Source organism: Brassica rapa, unplaced genomic scaffold, assembly GCF_000309985.2.
Source record: "Brassica rapa cultivar Chiifu-401-42 unplaced genomic scaffold, CAAS_Brap_v3.01 Scaffold0654, whole genome shotgun sequence".
Classification (NCBI taxonomy): domain Eukaryota; kingdom Viridiplantae; phylum Streptophyta; class Magnoliopsida; order Brassicales; family Brassicaceae; genus Brassica; species Brassica rapa.
Window position 1 is genome coordinate 1 of NW_022610594.1, and position 9,737 is coordinate 9,737.

The 9,737-nt window shown below is 38.8% G+C and overlaps 1 long non-coding RNA gene across 1 annotated transcript; it reads left to right on the plus strand.

The window, feature by feature from the left end:
* The first annotated feature begins 14 nt into the window (after window positions 1-14).
* LOC117130697 lies at window positions 15-3,351 on the plus strand. The gene is made up of 2 exons (XR_004453996.1): window positions 15-2,557; window positions 2,796-3,351. It is a non-coding gene; the product is annotated as an uncharacterized LOC117130697 (long non-coding RNA).
* Window positions 3,352-9,737: the final 6,386 nt, after the last annotated feature.

A 9,737-nucleotide genomic window follows, 5' to 3' on the forward strand; every position in this document is an offset into this window, starting at 1 on the left:
CTTTGCGAAGTCCATTTGCCTGCTCTCATCAACCTTAGCTTCATCGACCCTCAAGTCATCGTCTTCTTCGCCACCATCACTGGTTGCATCATTACCTTCCTGGCTATTGTTCTTCTCCTCTAGTTTCTTAATCTGTTGCTCCTTCAGATATTTCTTCTGTGCATCCTCTCATAATAACTCTAAACTCTTTAAATTAAATTCAAGTTCTTATAGTTAACTCTAAACCGTGGAAGAGAGAAGGACAAAGAAGAAACAACATAATCAGTTTATCAAACAAAGATCAGAGCTTTAGATAAAACTCTTACAGATATCAAAAGACTTTCAACTAAAGTCTATATATTGATTGATATAAGCCCACAAAGAAGTTGTTTGAAAGCATATTAAGACATAACACCATGGAACCCAAATTAACCTGGTGGTAGCAAATACGGAAGCGTTGAGCATAGATAAATTCCAACAAAGCCCTAATCAAATCAGCACCATCCATAGAAGCCGAGAGATCACATCTGAGATTTGTTCCAGACCTTAATGGAAACCTCCCTGGGAGAAAGACGAAGAAGAATATGGGCTAGGGCTATAGCTTCGTGATACACAGATGAAGAAGAAGAAGAACCTCGGGTCAGGACTTGGATTTAACTCTCTATCACTTCTCTTTTTGCGAACCCTAACCTAAAACATCGAAAATGGTTAACACAAACAAAAACGAAACAGTAGACAAATGACGTGTAGAAACGAAATAAGTTGATTGGTTCTTCAAGTTTTTTCAATTAATGACATGTAAGACTCTCAAGACTCTAAAAGTCTGATGTGTCAACACCAGGAGAGAACCTTGTGCTATTATTGTGTTGATTAGAATGTGGTAAACTTGGTATAAATTGGGAATGACCCTACGAGATCACTAAGTTGTCAAACCAAACATCTATAAATCTGAGACATCTTCAGGTGGACCAGTGTCGTGATTCTAGTATTTAATGAATCTTAAGAAAAACTTCATGTGAAAATGCTTTTAGCGCCAAAAAATAAATTACGAATGACTTGATCCTCTTTAGAAGTATGTAGACAGCTTTCACAGATGCAACTATACAAATATGTATGTATATATATGTATATCTACATGCATAACCTGAGATGAACTCACTTGAGTGGTCGGAGCACCTTCTCGAGTTGAAGTCACTTTAGTTGGTTCAAGCACCTCACTGAAGAAGCTGAATCCAATTTAGCTTAATTGGTTGGAGCACCTTACGGAGTTGCAATTTAGTTGTTTCGAGCACCTCTTTAAAGAACCCAATTCAAACTTATCTTAATTGGCTGGAGCATCTCGGCAAATCGAAGGGCATGTTTATTGGGGAGTTCTTAGGGTGAATTTCTTACCATAATATAAGAATCGTCTCTTAACTTTTAACTAAGAAAAACTAAGAACGAGCTTTTAAATAAGAGTTTTAAGAGACGGTTGTTAGTTTTCCTTAGTTAAAGTTAAGAAACGGTTCTTATATTACGCTAAGAACTTCATTCTAAGAACTCCGCAATAAACATGGTCTAAGTCTCTAGCACCTGGCAGAAGAAGCTGAGTCAAATTCACCCTAATCTGTTGAAGTACCTCATCGAGTTGAAAGTTTGCCTAAAATTGGTCCAAGTAAACTCGTTTTGTAATAGTTGAGTTGAACTCGACGCAATCGGTTTGAGTATATTTCCGAGTTAAAAATTTACCAGAAAAATGGTCAAATTAAACTAGTATTTTGTTGGGAACTTATTCATTTCAGTTGAATTTCTTTGGTTAGTGTGCTACAATTGATTATTGTAATCTTTCCTCATCATATGAAAAACTTTTAAGATAAAACGCCGTCTTAACCAGTTGTTCAGTATTAGTTGTTAATATATTTCTACCTAGTTGAATTCCTTTGGTTAGAAATTTCTAACCAGATGAACATACTCTTTCTAACCAGTTGAACCCATTCTTTCTAAATCGAGATCGATTTCGTCTCTGATGATGAACCGAAGAAACTTATTAGAGATGGACTACGAAAATCCACTTAGGGCATCTCCAACTCCACTCTATTTTTTATTCTAAAATATTTCGAGTAAAAATGCTACCATAGTACTTTATTTTTTCATTCTATAATAAAGTTGAAAAATTGGTTTACTATCTAAATATAGAGTAACTTATTATTTATTTTCTTATCACTCTATTTTCTACTCTAAAATAAACTATCATTGTAGTAAATTCAAATTCTATTATAAAATTATTCTATTTTAGAGTAAAAAATAGAGTAAGCCATTGAAGATTTAGGGTAAGAAATAGAGTAAGCTGAGATGCTCTTATGTTAAAAACAATAAACCATTTAAACCAATCCCAAAATTTGTCAGAAGCTCTCTATGTAACGCCTGCGAAGAGTCGAATCAAAACTCTGACTCTCCTTATAGACCCAAGAAGCGTCACATTTTGTCCCCAAATCTCATTCTTTCGTACTTTGAAAAAACGCTAAGTGAAAGAATCACGCTCACTGTTGGACTACATGACTTAGAGAGACGTAGTGGCTTGGACCGCATTGATCAAAAGGTACACTTCTTCCATTCATAACTCACGTGCTTGGTAGTGTTTAAGCGACTTTATGAGGAAAGGAACTGACCCGAATGAATTCACACTCTCGTGCCAAACTCACTGTCTTGTAGAAACCTGAAGGTTTTTGTTATATTGACAATGCGCTAATAAATCTCTACGCTACTTGTTTGATTTTTTGGGATAACACTCTAAGTACCTCCTGGAAATGAGCTCTATTTTGGGACTTGTATTGCAGGTGCGGATAAAAAGCTATTTCCACAAGATGGAAGATAGAAATTTGATCACACGGATCACTTTGATATCGGAACCTGAGCGATCAGACAGCAGCAAAGCTCTGCTTCTGTTTCAGAGGTTTAAATCACAAGGCTCTGTGCCAAGTTATTACACTTTCACAAGCTTAGTGTAGCTGCTTTCTCTAAGAGGGTTTAATAAGAACATTGAGTTAGCTAATGCATTAATCTACATGTATGCTAATGCAATCTCTTCGAAATTGCAGAGAAGAGGAATCTTGTATCTTAGACTTCAATGATGATTGGTATCACAAGGTAAGGAGTAGATGCTGTTGGGCTTTTCGATGAAACGGTTGGTTACAGTAACAGACCAGACCGGATTGTTTCCATGGTGGTTCTGAGCGGTGCCGCCATGCCAGTCTAATGGAGAAAGGAGTGAAGTTATCTGTTATCAGACAATTTTGATGATCAAGAAGCCGGAACTTGAAAGTGATACACAAAGATGAAAATTTGGTTTGTGTTTTAAGTTACCCGTTATATGATTCTCCACCGTTCTATTTTTTTGCACATTCAAGATGGCGTTTAAGATCACACGCAAACGAGGTATGAATGATTGTTGAAACTACCCAGAATCTGAAAATGGGTGAGAATCTTTTTTGATTTAACAACCATTACTGGACAAATCTCTCTTTTTCATAGATACGGTAACGAAGAGTGGTCATACTTACTAAAGAACAAAGATCGCTATACCTTTAGATGAGGTATGGCTAACATTGATATCAGGACAATCTTAAACGGCCTCTTGTTAAAAGCCGGAAAACCAGACTGATATAAAACGATAGAATAAAAGCGATGTTAAGGAAAATATACGAATGTATAAAGCGAATACAAGAACGATAAGAAATCGTATTCGCGAAGAGACATGGAGTCGAGATATGATCTCTTTCCTTAACTCAAAATATTCGCTCCGTTATTGAGACGGAACTGTACGAATATAGAGTCCCAGGATAAAACCATGGCAGACGAATCACGCCTCACTCGTGATCGCCCTATCGAACTATAAACTCTACAAAACACTCTCGCAATATAGACTTACGCAGAGGGATTTTTGCTGTTGGATTTTGATCTCAAAAAAGTTGAGAAATGAAGGAAGAGGAGAGACGATATTTAAAGAGACGGAGACGACCCACTTCCCGCAACAGCTGCTGCACGTGGGCGAGAATCTCGCGGAGATCGAGGGAAGTTGAGTTCCGAAACTTCTTCCTCAAGACTCTCTCTTATCTCGTTTAAAATTTTCGAGAGGATAACATGCATGACGTTTTTTATTTTCTAGACAAACTACTTGTCGTTTTAAATAAAATTGTATGCTGTTTTTTCTCGAAATAAATGGCAAACCGTTGAGCTTAACTTGGTCCAAAAAGAATACTTCTTATCGGGCCAAAGGCCCTCCGCCCAAGCCCAAGCCCAAGCCCACGCCCACGCCCACGCCCACGCCGAGCCGAGCCGAGCCGGCCGGACGGACGGCGGCGGCGGCGCGCGCGTGGGGGGCGAGCCTATCCTCTCATGTGCGCCATTTGAACATGAGTTAGAGTGAGTACATATATATACTCCTCATTTGTTCCAGTTCTCCCCGATGTGGGACTTTCCCTTCTTCCATTCATTAATCATAATGCCTCATAGGCTTATTAGATGATTGGCCCAAAGCCCATTTCGTTTTCACTTATTACCAATAAAATATTGGTCCAACAATCCCCCACATGAATAGAAATGACTCTAAACATATGTAGACTAAATGCAGACTCGATAGACTCTAAAAAACTATACTTATTCTAATCCTGACTAGACTAGACAGACTTATCGAGAGTGTTTGCGAAAAATTCACTGTGTTTGAGTTGGTGGCATTTTTAATCCTTGAACCAGTCATAGTTAATATCTGTCGGGTTTACTTTACCAGAAGGTGAACATGATGTCTTGAACCAACCGGTGTTTTATGTAGACCGAGATAACAGGCATAACGCAACTTCATTTTCTCGTAGAACTTAGTTCTCTATTGTGTTCATTGTGGCCCTGAACTATTCCTGGTTTTCATGAGTGAACTTAGAGAATATAACCTTGCATTCATTCTCCTAGAAACCGCCTCATTTCACACTCATTAGGTGATTGACCATGAAAAGTATTGAGTAATACTCCGCTTAAGAAGCTATGGAATCATTAAAAGCTTATGCTTATCCTTCTCACATTTGTTAGCACTTTTATCATCTTAGGAGCTGGGAAGAGACTACTTGTCTCAAGTGCTTTGGTTAGATTCTGTTTGATTTTGTTTTCCCTTTGAACCTACGTCTTGGGATCTCCAGTCATGATAGGTAAGGTTGCAATCAAGCATCCTCATTCGTTATAGGCTTTAAACCCATTCCTTTTGATGATTTAGCAACAACATCTCGTGACAAACCTTTAGTAAATGGATCCGCTAGGTTGTCAGCCGATTTGATGTAGTCTATTGTAATTACACCAGTTGAGATAAGTTGTCTAATGGTTTTATGTCGTCTTCTGATGTGACGAGATTTACCATTGTAGAGATTATTCTGAGCCCGAGCTATTGCTGATTGACTATCACAATATATGCGTATAGCTGGCACAGGTTTCTCCCACATAGGAATATCTTCCAAAAAAATTCTAAGCCATTTAGCTTCTTCTGCTGCTTTGTCTAAGGCTATGAACTCAGATTCCATGGTTGATCTGGCTAACACTGTTTGTTTGGTAGATTTCATGATATTGCTGCTCCTCCTAGTGTAAATACATATCCACTTGTGGATTTTGAGTTTTTAAAGTCTGATATCCAGTTAGCATTACTGTATCCTTCTAAAACTGCTGGTTCTTTACCATAGTGAAGCCCAAAATCTTTGGTGTAGCGCAAGTAATTGAGTACCCTCGTTATAGCTTTCCAGTGTGTATGACCTGGATTACTTGTATATCGACTAAGTACGTTTACTGCATGCACCAGATCTGGTCTAGTACAATTTGTCAAGTACATGAGACTTCCAATTACACATGCATACTCGTTTTGTGAAACCGCTTCACCTGAATTCTTTGTCAAGTGCATTTGGGGATCTAACAGAGTTTTTGCCGTACTATTAGAGTAATTTTTAAATCTCTCTAATATTGTTTGAGCATAATGAGATTGGGTTAAGATAATTTCGTTTGAATTTCTTTTGACTTTAACCCCGAGAATTACATCTACTAATCCCAAGTCTTTCATCTCAAATGTCCCTTTGAGCATGTTCTTTGTTTGATTGATAATGTCTTTATTGCTTCCAATAATGAGCATATCATCTACATATAGGCATAGTAAAACATACGCATTTTTGGTAGTTTTGTAGTATATGTATTTGTCACATTCATTTATTTTGAAACCATTTGACATCATTGTATTGTCAAATTTTTCGTGCCATTGTTTAGGAGCTTGTTTAAGCCCATAAAGTGACTTTACAAGTCGACATACTTTGTCTTCCTGTTTGGGAATGACAAAACCTTCAGGTTGTTTCATGTAAATTTCCTCTTCTAAATCACCATTTAGAAAAGCAGTTTTTACATCCATTTGATGGATTTCTAGGTCTCTTAAGGCTGCGATTGCTATCATCAGTCTTATTGATGTTATTCTCGTCACTGGAGAATATGTATCAAAATAGTCAAGACCTTCCTTTTGTCGGAATCCTTGAACTACAAGCCTAGACTTGTATTTTCCACCAAGTTTGCGTGTCATTATCCATTTATTCCCTAATGCTTTGCAGCCAGGTGGTAAATCCGTTATGTAATACGTATAATTTTGCATAATCGAATCTAATTCACTCCAGACAGCTTCGTTCCAAAATGGAGCTTCTGGTGAAGCCATGGCTTCTGCCAAAGTTTTTGGAGCATTTTCTACTAAAAATGCCATTAGGAAATCTTCTCCAAAGGATTTTTCCTTTCGAGCTCTTTTGCTTCTTCGAGGTTCATCTTTTTCTTCATTTTCTGAAATATCATTTATAGAAATCTCGACGTTTATCTCAGTTTCTGAGTTCTTGTCATTGTCTCTTTCTTCTCGAGTTCATTTTGAACCTTGTTTTTCTCTATATGGAAAAATATTTTCGAAGAAAGATGCATTTCTTGATTCCATGACTGTATTTTCATGAATATCTGATATTTCAGATTTATGTACCAGAAATCGATAAGCATTACTGTTATGTGCATATCCGATGAAGATGCAATCCACTGTTTTAGGTCCAATAGTGACCTTCTTTGGTGGCGGTACTGCAACTTTTGCCAGGCACCCCCACACTTTGAGGTATTTATACGAAGGTATATTATCTTTCCATAATTCATATGGAGTTTTGCCAGTTACTTTGTGTGGAATCTTGTTGAGGATATAATTAGTGGTAAGCAACGCTTCCCCCCACATGTTCTGGGGTAACCCAGATTCCTGCAACATAGCATTCATCATTCTTTTAGAGTTCGATTTTTGCGTTCAGCAACTCCATTAGATTCTGGTGAGTAAGGAGCTGTAGTTTGATGGATTATTCCATGTTCTTTACAAAATGCATTGAATGGACCATCATACTCGCCTCCTCTATCACTTCTAACTAAGGTTTCATCTTTGCTATGTAATAAATAAACATAACAATATTTTGTGCAGTCATCTATGAAGGTCACAAAGTACTTTTTACCACCTCTAGTTTGTAAGTATTTTAAATCACATAAATCAATGTGAATTAAATCTAGAGGTTTATTAGTTCTTTCAACACGAGGTGATGGCGTTTTTGTGAGCTTAGCCTGTACGCATACTTCACATTTTTGTTTACTTGTTTTGCATTTAGGAATTAGATTTAAATTCATTAATCTTTGTATAGACTTGTAGTTTACATGGCCTAATCTTTCATGCCATATATTAAAAGACTCAACCAAATAAGCAACTGGCTCATTCTTATTCATTGAAACTTTTGGAGCTACAACTTTTGGAGTGACTGTCATTACATTCAACTTGACAAGTCCACCCTTAACATATCCCCTTCCCAAATACATCCCATTCTTCCTAATCACGAGCTTATCCGCCTCAAAGCTTGTGGCGAATCCATTCTTGCTGAGCAAGGTTCCCGAGACCAGGTTCTTCCTCATGTCAGGCACATGCTTCACATTTGTCAGAGTGACCTCACGTCCAGATGTCATCTTCAAGATCACATTGCCGCGTCCTTCAATCTTGGAGACTGCAGTGTTTCCCATCTTGAGCTTCTCCTCAGTCTTGCTTTTCTGATAGGTGCTGAACATCGCCCTATCGGTGCAAATGTGGGTGGTTGCACCAGTGTCATACCACCATTCCTTGGGGTTGTTGCTTTCAACCATGTTGGCTTCAGTCACCACAGCAACGAGATCCTCCTCAGTGAGATTTTCCTGAGCCTTCTCATCCTTGATCTTTTTGCGACATTCAACTGTCTTGTGCCCCACTTTGTGGCAGTAGTGACATTTCCCCTTGAACTTCTCCACATTCGCATTGATCTCAATACCTTTGTTCTTGAAGTTTTTTCCAGAAGCCTTCAAGACTGCAGCAGTTTTGGAAGGCTTGGCAGGCGAATAGGCGTGGGCCTTTCCTTTGCCTTTGTGCTCAGCCATGTTGACACTGTGCTCCTTTGTACCGACCTTTGCAGCAGTTCGGTTTCTGGATTCCATCTGAAGCCTCGTGATGAGCTCCTCGAGCCCCATCTTCTTCTTCTTGTGCTTCAAGTAGTTCTTGAAATCTGCATAGCTTGGAGGAAGCTTTTCAATGAAGCTGAGAGTTGTGAATGTCTCGCAGATGGACATTCCTTCAGCAGCGATTTCATGGCAAATGAGCTGAAGCGCTTCCACCTGATCCATGATGGGTTTTGAATCCACCATTTTGAAGTCGTGGAATTTTGAGACCACATACTTCTGGCAGCCAGCGTCCTCACCTCTGTACTTCTTGTCAAGTAATCTCCATAGCTCTTTCGCCGTGGGAATCTCACAGTAGACACGGTACAATGGGTCAATGAGGCGACCCAAAATGTAGCCTTTGCAGATGAAGTCGGAATGCACCCATATGTCAACAGTTGCGAGGCTGTGAACATCATCAATCCCGTAAGGCATAAGGGGCTTGTCCTCCTGGAGGAACTTCTCCAGCTTCATTGTTGCCAGGAAGAACAACATCTTCTTCTGCCACGTTTTGAAGCCTTTGCCATCAAATTGGTTTGGCATCAGTCCTTGAGTGAACACACTAGGGACAGTCGGAGGAGTTTGAACTGCCACCGGACCACTTGCAGTTGCTGAAATTGAACCCGTCTGATAAAGACCAGCACCGAATAGGGTACGGCGAGTGGTTTCATCAGCAGCATTCCCCGCAGGGAGAAAAGTGCTCGTTGTTGCTGCAGTGGTTGACGCTGTGATGTTTCCAGCGGTTGTCACGCCAGCTGCTGCAGCGTTGAGTGGAGTCTGAATGACATCCAAGGTGTCCATGGGAGTGGGGGTGTCGTTCTCGTTTGTCATTTTCCTGTAGAGAAAACATGAAAACGGATTAGTACTCTATTCAACAATTAACATATTATTTTAAAGAAAAATAATAGTCTAAAATCGATGTTCATTTTTGGTGTTTGAACCAAATCATATCGATATAAGTCTTGAAAAACCGTTTTGCAAACTCGTTTAAAAGCGTTTGCAGAAACCATTTTTATAGACTTAGAATGTTTCACAAACTCTCTTAAGAAAGCGATCTTGAAACGATTCATTTATAGAACGTTTTGGAGATGTATCAAAAACGTTTTGCGAAAAATGCTAAAAAGCAATCCGCAAATCTTAATGAAATAAAACAGAAACGTTTCGCGGAAGTACTATAAAGCAAATCGCAAACACGTTTTTAGAATAACGCTGAAACGTTTCGCGGATAAGCGTATAGCAAATCGCAAACA